At 52.4% G+C, this 20,042-nt stretch overlaps 1 protein-coding gene across 3 annotated transcripts in view; it reads right to left on the reverse strand.

Annotated features, from left to right (window-relative positions):
* The window catches only part of DHRS3 (dehydrogenase/reductase 3), a 51,278-nt gene that overhangs the window by 21,444 nt on the left and 9,792 nt on the right, over positions 1-20,042 (reverse strand). Inside the window, exon 1 of one of the 3 annotated variants that reach the window (XM_032300445.1) lies at positions 5,808-6,105. The exons of the other annotated variants lie outside the window; for them this stretch is intronic. The gene's annotated coding sequence lies outside the window, so the exon portion shown is untranslated. Of the gene's footprint in view, positions 1-5,807; positions 6,106-20,042 lie in introns of those variants that run through there. 3 annotated transcript variants of the gene reach the window in all.

A 20,042-nucleotide genomic window follows, 5' to 3' on the forward strand; every position in this document is an offset into this window, starting at 1 on the left:
CTTGAACTCCTGATCTCAAGGGATCCGCCTGCCTTGTTCTCCCAAACTGCTGGGTATGAGCAACCACATGCAGTGTAAAACACCCACTTTGAAGGGTAGTTGGGAGGGTTAAGAAAGGGAACGATGCACGCCAGCTGTGGGTCAGACATGGTGGCTCACGCCTGTAACCCCAACACTCTGGGAGGCCGAGGCAGGCAGATCATGAGGTCAGACGTTCAAGAGCACCCTGGTCGGCGCGGTGAAACCCTCTCTCTACTAAAAATACAAAAAAATTAGTCAGGCATGGTGGCGTGCACCTATAACCCCAGTTCCTTGGGAGGCTGAGGCAGGAGAATCACTTGAACCCAGGAGGCAGAGGTTGCAGTGAGCTGAGATCGTGCCACTGCAGTCCAGCCTGGGCAACACAGCAAGACTCTGTCTCACAAAAAAAAAAAAAAAGAAAAAAGAAAAGGCCGGGCACCGTTGCTCATGCCTATAATCCTAGCACTTTGGGAGGCCGAGGTGGGTGGATCATGAGGTCAGCAGTTCAAGACCGGCCTGGCCAAGATGGTGAAATCCCATCTCTTTAAAAAAAAAAAAAAGGAACAGCTAGCATTTATTGGTGCAGCCCCAGCTTCGTTACAGGCCGGGCACGGTGGCTCACGCCTATAATCCCAGCACTCTGGGAGGCCAAGGGGGGCAGATCACCTGAGGTCGGGAGTTCTAAACCAGCCTGACCAACATGGAGAAACTCCATCTCTACTAAAAAAATACAAAATTAGCCAGGCATGATGGCACATGCCTGTAATCCCAGCTACTCGAGAGGCTGAGGCAGGAGAATTGCCAATCCTGGGAGGTCAGAGGTGACAGAAGCCACTGGGCCTCTGTGTTAGGGACTTGGGCTAGTGTCCTTCCTGTTCCTGCCCTGCTGAGCTGCTGAAGCCTAGGCAGGTCTCTCCCACGTAGCCCTGCGAAACAGGCTCTCCCTGGCTCCAGGCCCCTGTTTTGGCCTGCCGAGAATGTTTTGGCTACCGCTGGCTCAGCTGTTGGGGAGGATTGTGATGAAGCTCCTCACATTAGATCAGCCAGCCGTGCTGCCCTCCCACAAGTCCCTGACCACAACCTGGAGCAGGGCAGAGACTTTCTCCAGGCGGACGTCCAGACTGGAATCGGCCCGCGTGGGAGGCACAGGAATGTCAGTGGCCCTGGCATGCACGCGGGGCTCACTAGCTGGCCACACCGCCTCAGCGTGGGTGCAGTCGGGTGTCTAGTCCTGTCAGCTCTAAAACGGCTCATACAAGAGAAAACTGACACACGAAGGGGCTACGTAACGAAATTCCAAGTGGTCAGTGGTAGCACTGGAATCCCAACTTATGCAATCTGTGCCCTTGGCTGCTGACTTCACCTGCAGGGGCACAGTGACCCCAACATATCCATTCATTGCACAGGTATAGGGAGCACAAGCCATGTGCCAAGGACTGGACAGAGAGGTGCTCACCTCCCAGGGAAGGAGGGAAAGGTGCGGTCACCATATGGTCCTGAAAGCCAAGTGGTTATGAAAGGGGTGACAGAAGCCGGACACAGTGGCACACGCCTACAATCCCAGCACTTCGGGAGGCCAAGGTAGGCAGGTGACCTGAGGTCAGGAGTTCAAAACTAGCCTGACCAACATGGAGAAACCCCGTCTCTACTAAAAAAATACAAAATTAGCCAGGCATGATGGCCCATGCCTGTAATCCCAGCTACTCGAGAGGCTGAGGCAGGAGAGTCGCTTGAACCTGGGAGGCGGAGGTTGTGGTGAGCCAAGATCATGCCATTGCACTCCAGCCTGGGCAACAAGGGCAAAACTCCATCTCAAAAAAAAAAAAGGTGGGGGTGACAGAGATGCTCCTTGCCCCTCTGCAAGGACACTGGGGGGCTTATGGGGCTCAGGTGGGAGGATAGGTGAGGACGGGGCTGTTCTGAGCATGGGTCAGCACGGTGCTCAGGGCTGGTGGCTGCTGTGAGGGGGTGCGGGGTGTGCCTGGAGCACTCTTGGTCTCCAAGTGGGCAGGGAGGGACAGTGGCAAGCAGTCACCAGCACCTCAGTGAACAATCTGTGGACTTCCGCTGCATGCTGGGCCTGCTCTGGGCACTTAGACTGAGTCCTCTTGGCTGCCAAGTGTGGTACAGTCGGCTGATCAGTGTCCCCTGAAAAGCTGTGTCCAAGTCCTAAACCTTGGTACCTGTGAATGTGACCTTATAGAGAAAAAGGGTCTTTGTAATTGAGTGGCTATAAGTGAGTCGGGATCTCAAAGTGAGATCACCCTGGGTTAGCTCTGGATCTAAGGACTGGTGTCCTCATGAGAGACAGAAGACAGACACAGAGAGGAGGGGAAGGCTGTGTGAAGCTGGAGGCAGAGGCTGCAGTGAAGCCACAAGCTGCACGATGCCAGGAGCTGCCAAGAGCCACCAGGAGCTGAAAGAGACAAGAAAGCGTCCTCCCTAGAACCCGGGAGGGAGTGGGGTCCTGCTGACACCTGGGGTTTGGATTTCTGGTCCTCAGGACCGTGGCAGCAGTGCTGGTGTTTTGGGCCACGCAGCTGGTGGTCATTTGCTGTGCCATTGACAGGAAACTAACAGAAGTGGGCTCCGTTATCCTCATTCAATGGAGGAGGCCAAGTGAGGCCCCGCCCCAGGCTCCCAAGGCTGGGAGGCGACGGAGGCTGCATCCCCTCCACGGCACTCCATGTTTTCAGATGCCCAGGTCTTTTGAACCTCTGAAGCCTCGTCACTGTCCTGCATTGTGTTTTCTCTCGCCGTATGTCCACTCCAGCAGGCACCCTGTCAGTCTGACCTCTGAAATCCAGAGGCTTCTCAGCACTTCTCGTCCCCTCCATGGCTGCCCCGCAGGGCCCTGCCACAGCGCCCCTCACCTGAACTACAGGTGGACCCTTCACCTAGTCCCAACACATCACCTGGCTCCTACCTTCGCCCCAGGGCCCTGCCTCAGTCTGTTCTCAACACAGCAGCCAGAGGTCCTTCTAGAATGTATCAGACTACGTCACCCTGCTGATGACTACCGACGGCTGCCCATCTCACAGACTGGAATCTAGTGTTTACTGGGATCGCAGGCCCTTCTTGGTCTGCCCCCAGGTCCCTGCGCTGCATAAGCACCAGCCTGCTCTACCTCAGGGCCTTTGCACTGGCTGCTCTCTGCTCTCTTTTCCCAAGTATTCCTCTCCTTGTAGGGCACCCTCTCTTCTTTTAAAAAAATTATGACGATGATGATTTGTAGAGGCAGGGGTCTCACATTGCTGCCCAGGCTGGTCTTGAACTCAGGCTTCAAGTGATCCTCCTGCCTCAGCCTCCCAAAGTGCTGGGATTACAGGAGTGAGCAACCACACCTGGGCACTTTCTCTTCTCATAGGCTCTGCTCAAGTGTCTCTTTACCCAAGAGGTCTTCATGTAAAATGCCCCAACCCCACAAACATCATCTCTGATTTGATTTCTACCCTTCTTTGATTTCCCAGACTCCTCCTTCCCAGTTGCTGAGACAGGCGTGTGTCCCCCTGTAATGAACACCTCGTGTTCCTGTGGACACTCCCTCAAACCCTAAAACCATGCCTTGCCAAGGGCCAACGCGTGACAACTGGGCAGTCTCCACCTCACCCCTGGGTGTGATTCTTGTGAGCCTTTTTGGGACCACTCAGAAAACCGTACAGAGAAATGGTCACAAAGGCTGACCCGGGGCAGGCAGAACACTGCTCTCCCGCAGCCAGAAGCCCAAGGGCTGATGTTTCGTTCCACAAACATCCACAGCCCACAAGACTGGCCGGGCCTGCACCTTCATCTGACTCCCAGGGCCGCACTTGGCAAAACACGGAGGCAGAGAAGCTCAGGCTAGAGTTCCCGGCTGATGCCCCACAACCTTTGCCCAGTTCCCCCAACTGGACCTCTTGCTGGAGAGTGCCGGGTGACCTTGGGGTAGGGGTGCCAAGGAGGGGAGGGAGGAGCCGACATCTACAGACCATCCTTCCCCCGCAGCCAAATCTCCAGATGACCATCCAGCAGGATGGGATTTAGACAGTCTAAGTAACTCATGCAGGTTGCACTACTAGAAGTTTCAAAGCAAGGCTTGGACCCCAAAGCAAGCTCTTTTAACAGCCCTGTCCTGCCTCATTCATTCATTCATTCATGAGTATTTGTGGCGCTGTGGCACTTCGGAGGCCCTGGGATCCAGCGGAGAATGCATTTATCTGACTTGCGGAGTTTGCTTGCCTGTAAGTCCAGGGACAACCAGCACGAACGCTTGTTCACATGAACGAATGACTATATTAACTAGAGGTGGCTGGAAGTGCATGGGAGGAACACATAGGTTTGTAAGGGATTGGAGGGAGTGATTTTGGGGTGGGAATGGTATTTAGATGGGGGGCAGGGAAATCTTCTTGGTTAAGGTAATGTTTTGGAAGAGACCTGAGGGTAGTGAAGGAGGGAGTGATACAGATGCATGAAGGAAGAGCATCCCTGGCAGAGGGAACAGATGGCGCAAAGGCCCTGGGGTGGGAATGAGCTTCCCCAGCATGGAGACCAGTGTGGAACACCAGCCACTGCAGGACTTTGAATTCTATTGTGAGATGGGGTAGATCGGGAGTTTGTAAGCAGAGAAACAGCCCCCTCTGACATGAAGCTGGATGGGGCGGGGCTGGGGTGCTTAGGTCATGGGAGAAGCGGGATTCAGGATGTCCACAGAGCTGGGTACTGGAGAAACTGAGCTTCCCAAAGGATCCCAGGGGGTTTGGCCTGAGAAAATGGAAGAACGGAGTTGCCATTCCCTGAGCCCCAGCGCCTCCCTCTCCAGGAGGGTTGGCTCTGGCAAGCCCCAGGTGTGCAGGAAGAGACCCCGGTCCCTTTAGCTCCCAGAACAATTGGTTTACGCAGAGGGAGGGGGAGGGGAGGCGGTGAGCGAGAAAGCAGTTCCAGGTGGCAAGGGCAGCTCCCGGGTAAGAGGCTGCCCCAGCGCCGCCGGGGACCCACCTAGCGCAGCGGGGGCGAGCCCAGTTTCCAATAACAAAGTGGCCGGGCCGTCCCAACCCCGGCCCTGACAGCTAACGAGCTGCAGCCGGCTCGGTGCGCGGCCGGGAGGCCAGCCTGGCTCACATGACGGCGTGAGGGGGTGGCAGGAGGAGCCGCCAAGCCCCAGCGGGTCGGGCAGGAGGCTCCAGGAAGTCTTTCTGAAAGTGGGCCCAGGGGCGGGCACGGGGCGGGGCCGCGGGGGTCCCGGGAGGGGCTGGGCGGGGCTGCAGTGCTGGGTGGGGATTGGGCTGGGATCCCATGCGGCGGATGGGAAAGGGGTGGAAAAGGGATGGGAAGGGGTGGGAGATAGATGGGGAGGGGGCGGGGCAAGGCTGGGGTCCTGGGTGCAGATGGGGAGGGGACTGGTTGGAGCGGGTGAGGATGGGGCCAGTTGGTGTCCTGGGAGCAGAAGGGAGGGCTTTGGGGGGAAAGCAGCGGGACAGGTTGGGGTCCTGGGGCGAGTGGCGAAGGAGGGCCACGGTGGGGTCAGGATACTGATGGGGGCGATGGGACAGGCTGGGGGCTGTGGAGGAGAGCTGGGTTGGGATCTCGGGTGCAGATGGGGAGGGGGCAGGGTAGGTGGCTGCAGAAGGGGGCTGCGTTGGGGTCTCAGGTGCCGACGGGGCGGGGCTAGGCGGAGGGGTGAGGGGGAGCCGCGCTGGGGGCCGGGGCGCTGCAGGGAGGGGCTGGGGTCCTCCTCCCGCCCCTGGACTGCCCTCTCTTGCCCAGACCCTGCGGTAAACAGACGCTGTGATGTCACGGGCGCCGCTGACCTGTGGCTGAACCCGGAGCTGTAAATGAGATGCAAGGTGCCAGCAGCCTCCGGCCGCAGGGCCTGCGAGCCACACGCGCTCCTCCGCCGGCCCGAGGTTACCCCAGCTGCACACACGGACAGGATGCTGCAAACGCCACCAGACATTGCAACACGCAGCCAGTCTGTTGGCCGCCGCGTGAACCGTCCCGACAGCCCTCGCCGCCCCCCTGGCGGGCACCCGCCCAGCTGGAGCACCCCGGGGGACTGGCAGCTCCCACCCCTCTGAGGCAGCCTCTCCACGAGGGTCTCTGTCTCCGCCTCCCCAAGGAACCTCTAAAGCCGAGGGCTGGGCCTCTGTGGTCAGCTTTGGGTTTTCGTGGGAAGAGATCCGGGAGGTGCCTGCCTTTGCTTTGGGTGTTCTGGGAAGCTCATTACTTCTCATTTGCAAAGTCTGGATGGGGGGCTGGGGGACTGGCTTCCAGGTATAAAGAGGTGTAACGTGTCCCGAAGGCCGCGCACCGCCCCTCCCTTCCGAAGCAGGGGGCCTGTTTATCCCGCGGAGCTCCCAGAGCAGCCCTGGCCCGCAGTCCCTTGGCAGCTGCGCTCAGCGCTCAGCGCCTGCACTGCTCTTTGGAATGAAAAGCAGCCTGGTTGGGGCCTCAAGGAATCTGCTCTGGAGTTGATTTGCTGTGTGACTTTCGGATGAGTCACTTGGCATCTCTGAGCTTCACCATCTCCATCTGGGGAAGCGGGGAACACTGAAACTGGCCTCCCAGGGCTGGTGTGGGAAAGGTAAGAAGTGCAAGAAAATGCTCACCAAGCCTCAGGCTGGTCAGAAGCCTCAGGTGCCAGGGGCCTGGCATGGCGAGAACTTGGAAACTCTCAGAGAAACCAAGGCCATCCTTCTCTTCACTCATTGTCCCCCAGACTTGGCCTCTGGGTTTATTGTGAGAAGCTGGGCTGACCAGGTCTTGGGGATGAATAATCCCCCTTGGCTCGAGGAGACCCCCACTGACTTCCCTACTTGGACTCCATTAACTAATGACCACCCTGCCTTGTCGGGGGTGGGGAACCTAGAAATGCCCCCATATCTTTAGCGAGTGCAGCAGGCACAGCTGAACTCCAGCCCTGATGCCAGCTTCTCCTTCACTGAAGCTCGTCTTTACAGCCTTCTCCCTCACACCACTGTTTTCGTCTTTATAGCACTTAGGCACATCTGAACTATCATGGTTATTCGTTTGCTTAGTTTTTGTCTATTTCCCCCATTCTCAAACACACATACTCTCTAGAACGTAGGCTCTCCGAGGAATTTCCAGACCTGGCTGCGTAGTCAGGTGCTGGGTGACTGTGTGAATGAATGCATGAAATCGTTTTGCCTCTCCTGTGAAACATTAGTAACTTCCCTTTGAGGGGACGGTGGGAGGGATGAAGTTGACAACCCATGTGGTGTGGCTGTCGTTAGGACCAGCCACATCATTCGCAGGGTCTCTTGTTCAAAAATTGTAAAGAATTTCAAGATGGTGACATCAGGGGCTCAAACCAACTGCAGGTGCTTCTGAGTGCAGGGCCCAGTGGGAATCCCTGGGTCACACCCAGGAAGCCAGCCCCAGCCATCACCCAGAGGGTGCCCAAGAGGAACACCCAGTGGGACCTCATGCCAAGTCACGAGCCTCCCACGCTTCCCTGGGCAGCAGGAAACACAAACACAGCTCCGGCAGAACCACTCCAGGGGGAATGTATCACACATCCCCGGGAGACAGGTGACACTTGGCAAGCTAAAAGTCGCCGCACATGCAATCTGTATACATGCAGGGACGCAGGGGCAGTAGATACGGCATCCTATTAGCTATAGGGGAAAGAGGAATAATAACAGCGAACCCAGGCAACATGGGGAAACCCTGTCTCCACTAAAAATACAAAAGTTAGCTGGGCCTGGTGGTATGCGCCTGTAGTCCCCGCTACTCGGGAGGATCACGTGAGCCTGGGAGGTTGAGGCTGCAGTAAGCTGAATTCGCACCACTGCACTCCAGTCTGGGTGACAGAGTGAGATCCTGTCTCAAAAAAAGTAAAATAAGCTGGGTACGGTGGCTCACGCCTGTAATCCCAGCACTTTGGGAAGCCGAGGTGGGTGGATCACGAGGTCAGGAGTTCGAGACCAGCCTGGCCAAGATGGTGAAACGCCATCTCTACTAAAAATACAAAAAATTAGCCGGGTGCAGTGGTGTGTGCCTGTAATCCCAGCTACTCAGGAGGCTGAGGCAGGAGAATTGCTTGAACTTGGGAGGCGGAGGTTGCAGTGAGCCAAAATCACGCCACTGCACTCTAGCCTGGGCAACAGAGCAAGACTGTTTAAAAAAAAAAAAAAAAAAAGTAAAATAAAATTAAAAGAAAAAAGACAGTCCTCATCATAATTAGCATTTATTTAGGAGCTTCTCTGAGTTCAGCAGCGAGGTTTACGGCCTCTTACCTTCGGTTCTAGAATCCAAACAGCTCTAAAATCCCACATTTAATTTTGACGCACATGTTTAGAGCAAGCCCTGATTGGAACTATCATGAGGCTACTTTTGGTCACTTTAACCCACTGTGGTGACTATCACTGTGTTTCTGGGTGGCTGCCCCAGGCCTTGCTGTGCCCATCACTAGGTATTGGTCTGTGTGCTGTATTGCATTTCTAAAGTCCAAAACATCGGAACTATGAGATACAACCAGCCTTAAGGGTTTCAGATAAGGGTGTGTGGACTTGCTCTGGGCTTCTTTTTAGAGATAAGGCACTGAGACCCTGGGAGTATCAGTAATCGCTCAGGAGCACAGCCAGGAACTCAGGAACTAGCTGAGCAGAGACCCCCAGACCCGGTGGCAGCAGCTCTCAGAGCTGCAAGCAGAGGGAAGCATTCAGCTCTTGTTTTGGAAAAGGGAAGATAAACATTTACCGGAGTATCTCAGCTTCTCCTTCAGATTCCAACATGAAATTCAGAGGTCGCTGAGCTGGTAGGCTCAGTCTCACACCGGGGCTGATGTGTCCCAGGAAGACCTTCGGCTAATTAAACATAATTTATAGACCAGCCTCTAAGGACAAGCGTTAAATTACTTGCAAGCTGTGCCAAGGTAGCTATCCTACAGGCTGTTAATTAGGAATCAGTTTAATCTCTGCTAGGACGAAGGTCAACTGCCTTGGAGTTGGTCCTTCTGGCTGACTGGTCTCGTGCTATCAGGCTGTGGCTCTGGGCCCAGAGGGCCAGGGGACTTAGGGGCCAGGGGACATTCAATGGAAATGACCCAGCCAACACACCCTGCAGAGACCAGGATGCTGGGAGAAAAACCAGGCCCTGGGCCCATGGGGCCAGGTGAAGTGGGACTTTTCCCGAGCACCAGCCTCACAGAAAGTGATTTTCAGTGGTCCTCAGAGAGCATCACATCCCTCCGACATCAGAGAATTCTGTGGACTATCAGGCTTCCTTCACCTTCCATTAATGTGGGCTGGTCATGCACCCTGTAGAAAGCCTTCAGTGGCTCCCTAGTGCTCTCCCAATCACACCCAAACTTCACCCCAAAACCACCAGGCTCTCTGAGGTATGACCCTGTCCATCTCTCTCCATTCGCCACTCACACTTTCGTTCTGGCTAGGCCAGGGTCTTTTTTCCAAAGGAAACAAACTGTCTCATCTCCCATTGTCTAGCCCCCCTCTCTCCCTCGGCCTGGGATATTTTCCTTCGGCTGCTTCCACCTCATCCTAATGCCTCAGCTAAGACCCCAAGCCTAGGCACAGCCACGTTTCCTTTCCTAGAAGCCAGAATGCCTGGATTCAAACGCCATGGCTACCTGGGCTGTGTGACCTCGGGCAAGTATTTAACCTCTCTGAGCCCTAGTATTTCCATCTTTAAACTGGGAACAGTCATAGTTACTGCATCACAGGGTTGCAAGGAGGAGGAAATCAGATTGTCCATGTAAATTGTTCAGCACGTGGGGTAGCACTTTATCAACAACAAAGACTGGTTGGAGCCCCCGGTCTGTGCCCATAGCTGCCTCCACCACGGTCCGCCCCACCAAGGCGCCCATCTCACCAGGGTCACTGCAGGCTACTGGTCCACCTCCCCAGCAAGACTGAGGATGGGTGTCTTTTCCCCTTGCCATACCTATGCAATGTCAACCATGTGCTTGTGACTGAGGGGGCCCCTCTCCCCCAAATGCCCTTCGCTTCTGTCAAATCCACTCTGTAGGATGCCACCTGGGATGATCCAGAGTTTTCTCTCCTGTGGAAAAGCTGCCTATCCAGGTGGGGCACAATGAGGATCCCCTGTTTTGGTTTTGCTGTCAAGGGTGATGACCAGCTGCACTGCCAGCTTCTCTACCGCAGCGACTGTGACAGCTTCCCTTTCTGTGTGGCACTGGGAACAGAGCTGTGTGCTCAGGACAGACCCAACCACCATTTTTCATCCCCTGCCACCAATTTCAATAATCTGGAATCTTCCCAAGGTCCCTGGGAGGCTGGGACTTGCACTGCCACTGTATACATAAGGATACTGAGGCCCAGAGAACGCAGCTGAGTGAACGACGCTCCTTCTCTGAGATGCCCATGTTTCAATCCCAGAACCTATGAATATGTTACCTTCTTTGCGAAAGAGGAATTCAGGTTGCAGATGGAATTAAATGTGCTAATCAGCCAATTTTCAGGTAGAGAGATTATCCTCAGTTCTCCAAGAAGGCCTCATGTAATCCCAGTAGACTAGGGAGGCAGAGAGTCGCATGGAGCTGTGATTAGGATGTGAGTGGTTGACTTTGAAGACGGAGGGGCCATCTTCAAAGGGGCTATGAGCCAAGGCATGCAGCTAGCTTCTAGAAGGAGCAAGGACATGGATTCTGCCCTAAAGCCTTGCAAAGGAGCACAGCCTTGACCCTTTGATTTCAGCCCAGGGGGACCCGTCTCGGACTCCTGTCCTCTGGAATTGGAAGGGAGTAATGTGCACTGCTTTCAGCCACTAAGTTTGTGATAATTTGTTACAGCCGCAACAGGAAGCTGCTATAGAGGTGCTGAGGGATGGGTCGAAGCCTCCAGCCAGACGAGCTGGGACTGAAACCTGAATCTGCCTGCTTCAAAGTCTGCAGTCTCTCAAAGGCTCAGCATCTCCTCCCCAGGCGAACGTATCAGCAGTGCTTATGAGAAAACAAACACAACAAGCCATTCCCGTCTTAAAGAAATGCCCTGGAGACTTTTGTAGAGAGTGCAGTTATGATCTGTAGCCTCACCATCATGGCCAGCATTTACTGGGCATTCATTTTGTGCTCTGGACTTTAAATGTATTATCTCATTTAATTGTCATCTGACAGATGAGGCAACTGAGGCTCAGAGACGTCCAGTAACTTGTCCAAGGTCACACGGCAAGTGCATAGAAGAGCCAGCATATGAACTTTGGTGTGCTTGAGTCCTGAACTCAAAATCTGAATCTCTGTGCTACACTGGCTCCTTGGGAAAGAAAGGCACCTCTGCGTGGACACACACACGCTCACATTTCCACGGACGTGAAGGCTCAGGAGACATCCCCAAAGCCAGGGCATGGATCTGCTGGCTGAGGAGGTGTGAGCCCTCAGAGGGCACCATGTGTCCAGCCCACACTGACCTTGTGTCCTGCCATCCCTGGAGGACCCCGTCTCCTCTGCTGTGTGCAAACAGGGAAGTGGTCCGGAGAGGCCAGGTCAGACTCTTAATTCTTTGGCAACTGAAATGTAAGAGCATGGACCGTGCAGCCAAGGGTGGACACATGCCATGTGGGTGTGTCTGGCAGGACTGCCTGCCTGGGTGAAGGTCACGCCACCCTTGACAGTCCCACTGGCCCCAGCTCCCCACGGTGACCGGCTACCAGGCCTGTGAGAGGGGCCACTGCTTGCTGGGCTGGGGAAACTCTAAAAGGACTCCAGAGACCTCCCCCCAAAACCACCTCGGAAGGACCCAGTATCATCTCTCTTCTGCTCCTCTGTAGCTGGAGTGGGGGAGAGCTGACCTCTGGCACCTGAGAAGTATCCCTAGCAACTGTGACCTAGCAAAGGGGCTTCCTTTCCTCTCACATCACACTGACCTTACATCTTCTAGAAAAAGCTTCCAAAGTCAGTCTCTTGACCGACTTTGGATGTGACCGATGGAGGGACCATCTTGAAAGGGGCTACGAACCAAGGCATGCAGCTAGCTTCTAGAAGCCAGAAAGAGCAAGGACGTGGATTCTCCCCTAGGGCCTCACGAAGGAGCGCAGCTGTGTAGCCCCTTTGAAGGGGCCCCTTTGAAGCCCCGTGACCCCTTGATTTTAGCCCGGTGGGATCCATGTCGGACTCCTGCCCTGTAGAATCGGAAGGGAGTAGCGTGTGTTGCTGGACCACTTTGGTGGTTGAGCATTTTGCCTCTTTGAACTATAGTCTCCTTGAAGGCGGAGATTTCAGCTTAACCCTGAAAAGTCCATTCTATCTTTTTTTTCTTTCCTTGGGGGCTAGAAGGGGTTAAGGCATCAGCAAATGACCTGATAATGTCTGCAGGATTCGACCTGGAGGGCTGCCTGATACAGGCAGGCCTGGGTCTCCTGGCTGTTTCCATGTGGCATGACTGAAAAACGAATGTTGTCCTTCCACAAGAAGGTATACTGGACATCTACACCTGAGCCCCTTGCTCCTGCTGACGGTCCCCCCGTCTCTCCTGCAGAAGCCCACCTCCCCACTCTCAAACCCTATGGCTTGGCTGGGGCTGGTATACCCCTGGCTCAGAGTCTGGCTGTGACCCAAAGGTAGCCAATTAGAGCACCATTTCTGGTTCAGGCTCACCCAGTCACTGCCAGAGAGACTTAATTCCTGGATCCTTCTAGGACCTCTGGGCAAAGAACACCTGTCTGTCCACTCGGAGGGGAGCCTGGAGAGTTAAATTAGGAGCAGCAGGGGTAGCTGTGAGCAACCCCGTGGCAGAGAGGTCTGCCTAAAGGTGAGGGGAGAGAGAAGCAGAGAGATGATTGACTCCTGACAGCACTGCGCCCCTGGAGACATGCCCAAAGTCAATAAACCAATCTGAGGAACACCTCCAGAGCCCCCATCAGGAGAGCTGGGGGTGACGTTGTCTGACCCATGTAGACACTCAACCTACAGACTCCTCTAGGTGCCACCAATGCTGTCTCTTCCATGAAACTATTAACCAGAGGCAAGACTCACTAGTTACAAGCACACGAGTTCCAGCCCTGCTTGGCCATTTACCAGCTGTGTGATTCTAAGTTACTGACTCTCAGAGTCCCGTTGGTAAGGAAAGGATAACAGTATCCATGCTGGAGTACCCACTTCGAGGAGTAAATGACCGTGTGACATGTCAGGATTTTGAACAGTCCCTGGTACACAGTAGGTGCTCAGTAATTACTGGCTCTAACTAGCTACACTGGGTCAGTCATGCATTCATTCAGGCAACAACCATTTAATAAGTGTCTACTGTGGGCAGATACTGTGCCAAGTGCCAGCTCTCTGGTGAGCGAGGAGGGCATGCCCCCTGCCCCTGTGGATATCCACAAGCAGCCACACAGCGTGGTGAGTTGCTATGGTAACCCCTGACTTTGGCCTCACTGAAGCCCAGTCCTGACCAACTGAGCTACTTGGATGCAGAGATAAAAATGACTAATGCCTTGTGCAGGGGAAGTTGGATGGTTGTGGGGGCTGGGCAGCCAGGATCAGTGTGGAGGCCAGGCCCCTGACCAGCCTCAGCCCCTGGGTTGCAGAAAGGCCTATGCTGGACCAGCCTCTGCCTGGGAAGATAGGGGCTGTGCCACCGGTCATCTCAACAGGGGTGAGGCCTCGGGTGGAAGGGAGATGGCCAGACTCTGAGACCTCCCTGTAGGGAGCGGTTCCCTCCTACAGACTTCTAGAAAGAGTCAAGGGCTGAAATTCCCCTGAGGGCTTCTGTGGCAGGGGCACAAGGCTCCCCTTCCTGGGGGAGTCCCAGAACCAGGGTGAGTCAGGCCAGCGGGTCCTTTGCCTTTTGTCACTGGTGCCCTGAAGAGCATCTGATCTAACATGCAGAAGAAGGGCTGGGGCAGAGGCGCATCCACACCCCCACCCCTGCGGCCTCGGCCCCAGCTGGAAGGAGTGGTTATCTCTTTCGAATGCTCTCGAAATCACCCCGGGGGTTCTAGGAGCAATTTCACTACATTTTCACATCTTCATTTTTCAGATGAGGGAACCAAAGCCCAAGAGAGTCACTCGCCCAAGGTCACCCAGCAAGTCACTGGGAGGCCCTCATAATCTGCCGCATTAGGCGCTGGATTCCAGCGGCCCTGGCGGGCACTCTAAATTGCATGAGTGCTCTGGCCAGAGCCGGCCTCTACCACCCAAAGGATCTTGGCTGCTGTGACACAGCCTATGGGCCAGGTCTGGGCTTTGGGGCTGGGGTTGTCAAGTCACACTTTCCCAGGGCTGGGTGCTCTGGAGGCAGGGAGGGCCAGGCAGAAGCCTCCTGCGTCCTTTCTGGCAGATGGATTTTGGCTGGGACCTCTTGGAGAGGCGGTCTCAGAAAGTCTGTTGGGCATTCAGAGCTTCTAGTTTACGGGCACCCCAGTGAGAGAGGAGGTGCCCAGGCTGAGGGCAGAGCAGGACCTGAGGTGGGAGTGTGGGCCCCACTCCTGAGGGGCAAAGGCCCAAGAGAACTAGAAGACATTGGTCCAGAAGCCACAGCACCTTGGATTAAAGAGCCAAAGGTGGAGGTGTCATTAAAGAGGTGACATCCAGCAAATCCAAGAAGGCTCCATCGAGGCAAGGGAGTGGGCGGAGTCATTTCCTAGAAGCTTTATTTTCAAGCCTTATGTTTTTCCTTTCTTTAAAACAATGACTTTCAGCCGGCGCACGGTGGCTTACACCTGTAATCTCAGCACTTTGGGAGGCCGAGGCGGGCGGATCATGAGGTCAGGAGTTTGAGACCAGCCTGTCCAATATGGTGAAACTCCATTTCTACTAAAATATACAAAAATTACCTGGGTGTGGTGACACATGCCTGTAGTTCCAGCTACTTGGGAGGCTGAGGCAGGAGAATCGCTTAAACCTGGGAGGCGGAGGCTGCAGTGAGCCGAGATCGTGCCAATGCACTTCAGCCTGGGCGACAGAGTGAGACCCCGTCTAGAAAGGCTAGAACCCAGTGGCCTTCGCCAGACTGACCATTGGTGGCCTTAAGCACCAAGCCACACATCTATACTCTCCACCCTGATCTTGCATGGCCGCTGCGTCGCAGGACACCAGAGCGTTCTCTGCCTCTCATATGAGCTTTTGCCCTAGGCCTGCATCTGAGCATGTAGGACTTGGATGGGTTTTAATTATATCTAGTCCAAGCCTTCTTAACCCAGAGACTAGGATAGGTGACGGGGTACATGACCCCTTAAAAGTACAAAACTTTGGCTGGGAGTGGTGGCTCACATCTGTAATCCCAGCACTTTGGGAAATTGAGGCAGGCGGATCACGAGGTCAGGAGTTCGAGACCAGCCTGGCCAAGATGGTGAAGCCCCATCTCTACTAAAAACACAAAAATCAGCCGAGTGCGGCGGCGGGCGCCTGTAATCCCAGCTACTCAGGAGGCTGAGGCAGGAGAATCTCTTGAACCTGGGAGGTGGAGGTTGTAGTGAGCCACGATCACACCACTGAACTCTGGCCTGGGCAACAGAGGAAGAGTCTATCTTGAACAAACAAACAAACAAACAAACAAAAATTACAAAATTTTGAGTGCACATTCTTCTTGGGATAGAGTTCATATTTTTGTCATAACCTTGAAGGGCTCTATAACCAGCAAAAAATTGAGACTTACTGCAACCCCCTCAGTTGCCACCTCCTTCGAGAAGTCTTCTAAGATTTTCCTTAATTTACAGTGATCAAAGCTCTCAGGCCATGCAGAGCTCAGTGACCTCAGGCTTAACTAGAGGGAGCTGTCACTCACTCACTCCTCTGCAGTGGGGTCCCTGCATGTTCAGCTGTCTCTCTGGTTGTCAAATGACAGAAATTTAACCGTGCTATTCCCTTGTCAGTTTACTCTTTAAAAGAAACCCTGATAACTGAGGACGATTTTATTCCTTTGGCAAGTCTCCCATTCATTGTATGCAAATACTGCTACTCCGTGCACTAAATGGTGTTTGTGCAAAAGCGGATTTCACTACATCCCTGCCCGCATCCTGTTGACTCACTGACTGCTTATCACAGCTCTCTCCAGAACCCTCTGTGTACTAAGCCCCATTACTTAACAGCTTGTCTCTTGACCTCTCCATGACCCTGAGTGAGGCAGGCCAGGCCAGGCTGAGATTATTTGTTGCACTGGGAAAAGATGGAGTGTTGAAACTGGGAAGCCTGGGTTCAGAATCCGTCCCCAGCGACGTGTCCCAGCTCACTTCACCTGCATCTCAGAAATGGGTGCTGGTGGCTGGGCACGGTGGCTCACACCTGTAATCCCAGCATTTTGGGAGGCTGAGGCTGGTAGATCATGAGGTCAAGAGATCAAGACCAGCCTGGCCAACATGGTGAAACCCCATCTCTACTAAAAATACAAAAATTAGCTTGGCCTGGTTGTGTGTGCCTGTAGTCCCAACTACTCAGGAGGCTGAGGCAGGAGAATCGCTTGAACCCGGGAGGCCGAGGCTGCAGTGAGTTGAGATCGCCCCACTGCACTCTAGCCTGATGACAGAGTAAGACTGTCTCAAAACAGAAAAGAAAAGAAAAGAAAAGGGTGGCGGTTACATCTACCTTAGAGGACGGTCAAGAAGGTCAAGGAGCTGGGTGCAGTGGCTCATACCTGTAATCCCAGCACATTGGGAAGCTGAGGCGGGCGGATCACCTGAGCTCAGGAGTTTGAGAACACCCTGGGCAACACGGTGATACCGCGTCTCTACTAAAATACAAAAAATTAGCCGGGCGTGATGACGCGCACCTGTAGTCCCAGCTACTCGGGAGGATGAGGCTGAGGCTGAGGCACAAGAATTGCTTGGCCCTGGGAGATGGAGATTGCAGTGAGCCGAGATTGTGCCATTGCACTCTAGCCTGGGAGACAGGCGAGACTCCATCTCAAAAACAAGAAAAGAAGGTCAAGGAAGACAATGAATGTGCAAAAGCACCATGCAGTCATGTAGAGTGCCAAGTCACATGTGTTACCATCATCACATACATTGCCACAGCCATGTATATTACCAGGGTCACGTACTGTATCAGTCTTGTACATCACCACGGTTATGTACGGTATCAATCTCGTATATTACCAAGGTCATGTACAGTGTCAATCTTGCATATTACTATGGTCATGTATTCATCTTGTATATTACCAAGGTCATGTACAGTATCTTGTATATTACCATGGTCATGTACAGCACCAAAGTCATGTATAGTATCAGCCATGTATATTACCATCCATGTGTGTTACCATAATCATATACATTACCATAATCATGTACAGTACTGCAGTCACATACAGTATCAGCTATGTATATTACCACAGTTATGTATATTAGCACAATCATGTACAGTACTGTCATGTATATTATCAGTTACATATGGTATCACAGCCATGTACAGTAACACATCATATATGGTACTACAGTCACATATAGTAACACAGTCATGTAGAATGCAATGTTGTGTACAATACCATGTCATGCACAGTTTCCATCAGACCACAGTCATTAATAGTACCATGGCCATGTATATTCCCAGTCATGTATATTCCTACATTCATGTTATTACCACAGTCATGTACTAAGGGTCTTCAAAAAGTTCACGGAAAATGTGTATTATGAAAAAACTAGGCATATATTTGTGATTTTTTTTTTTTTGCACCAAAATAACTAACTTGTTATAACATGACTAAATGGGATTTACTTTGAGGCACTAAGAAGGATAAGACATCAATTTGAAAAGAGCTCTATCAGAGCAACATGAATTCTACTAAAACTGAAGCAAGAACAGACATCAAATACATGGTGAAGCTCGTTTAGATGGAAGAATGGTGAAATCACTGATGCTTTATGGAAAGTTTATGTGGACAATGCCCCAAAGAAATCAGCAGTTAATAAATGGATAACCTGATAAAAAGGGATGAGACAATGTTGAAGATGCAGCCTGACGTGCCAGACCATCCACGTGGTGGCTCACGCCTGTAATCCAAGCACTTTGGAGGCCAAGGCGGGCAGATCACCTGAGGTTGGGAGTTCAAGACTAGCCTGACCAACATGGTGAAACCCCGTCTTTAAAAAATAAATAAATAAATAAGTTTTTTAAATGGGGGGAAAAAAAAACCCCAAAACCTAAAATGCAATAAAATAAATGGGGGAAAAAAAAAAAAGCTCGTTTGTGCCCTAACGGAAAAGAACAGACAATTCACAGCAGAAAACAACAGCCAATACCGCAGACATCTCAACTGGTTCAGCTTACACAATTCTGACTGAAAAATTAAAGTTGAACAAACTTTCCATTCGAAGGGCACCAAAACTACCGCACCCAGATCAGGTGCAGACAAGAGCAAAGCTTTCAATGAAAATTTTAAACAAGTGGGATCAAGATCTTGACGTATATCTTCAAAGAACTGTAATAGAAGATGAAACATTTACCACTACAATCCTGAAGACAAAACACAATCAAAGCAATGGCTACCAAGAGGTGGAAATGGCCCAGTCAAAGCAAAAGCAGACTAGCCAAGAGAAGAGGTCATGGCCGTAGTTTTTTTGGGATGTTCAAGGCATTGTGCTTGTTGACTTTCTGGAGGGACAAAAACAATAATATCTGCTTATAAGGAGAGTGTTTTGAGAAAGCTAGCCAAAATTTTCACAGGAAAATACCCAGGAAAGCCTCACCAGATGGTCCTGCTCCACCAAGACAGTGTCCCTGTTCATTTCTCTCATTGAATAAGGACAATTTGTGAGAGTTTTGATGGGAAATCATTAGGCGTCCACCTTACAGTCCTGGTTTGGTTTTCTAACTTCCTTTTGTTTCCTGATCTTAAAAAATCCTTAAAGGGTGCCACGGTTGGGCTTTCTCTCCCCGCCCAGATCTCATCTTGAATTATAATCCCCTTAATCCCCACGTGCCGAGAGACGAGGGGGGGTATTGGATCATGGGGGTGGTTTCGTCTATGCTGATTTCGGGACAGTGAGTGAGTTCTCACGTGGTCTGACGGTTTTATAAGTGTTTGACAGTCCCTCCTAAGTTCATTCTCCTTCCTGCCACCTTGTGAAGAAGGTGCCTGCTTCCCCTTCTCCTTCCACCACCATTGTAAGTCTCCTGAGGCCTCTTCAGCCATGTGTAACTGTGCGTCAATTAAACCTCTTTCGTTTATAGCAATGTGAGAAAGGACGAAGACAAAGGGCATCCATTTTTCTTCAGTTAATGATGTAAAAAAAGACTGTATTGACACGGCTTAATTCTCAGGACCCTCGGTTATTTATTTATCTTTTTTTTTTGAGACAGAGTCTTGCTCTGTCACCCAGGCTGGAGTCTCCTGTCTCAGCCTCCCGAGTAGTTGGGACGACAGGCACATGTCACCACACCCGGCTAATTTTTTGTATTTCTAGTAGAGACAGGGTTTCACTGTGTTAGCCAGGATGGTCTTGATCTCCTGACCTTGTGATCCACCCGCCTCAGCCTCCTAAAGTGCTGGGATTACAGGCGTGAGCCACTGCACCCAGTAGGACCCTCAGTTATTTAGGGATGGACTAGATGGCTGGTATCATCACTTACAAAAGCGTCTTGTAACTTGATGAAGCTTACGTTGAGAAATAAAAATATATATATAGAGAGAGAGACAGAGAGAGAGCGTGCATGCGCGTGTATGTGTGTTTCTGTGTTTGCGTGTGTGTGTAGACATAGAGAGACGAAGTCTTGCTCTGTTGCCCAGGCTGAAGTGCACTAGTGCAATCTCCACTCACTGCAACCTCCACCCCCCGGGTTCAAGTGATTCTCCTGCCTCAGCCTTCCGAGTAGCTGGGATTACAGGCACACACCACCATGCCTGGATACTTTTTGTATTTTTAGTAGAGATGGGGTTTCACCCTGTTGCGCAGGCTGGTCTTGAACTCCTGACCTTAAGTGATCTGCCTGCCTTGGCCTCCCACAGTGCTAGAATTACAGCAGTGAGCCACTGTGCCTGGCCTATACTTTTTATTCTCATCCTTTAATTCCATTTTCCACAAACTTTTTGAAGCCCCCTTGTATGTTACCACAGTCACATATATTATCAATCACGTGTGGTACCACAGCCATATAGATTACCACAGTCATGAATATTACT

This window comes from Sapajus apella, unplaced genomic scaffold (genome assembly GCF_009761245.1).
Source record: "Sapajus apella isolate SASKATOON/1434 unplaced genomic scaffold, GSC_monkey_1.0 scaffold43, whole genome shotgun sequence".
Taxonomy (NCBI): Eukaryota; Metazoa; Chordata; class Mammalia; order Primates; family Cebidae; genus Sapajus; species Sapajus apella.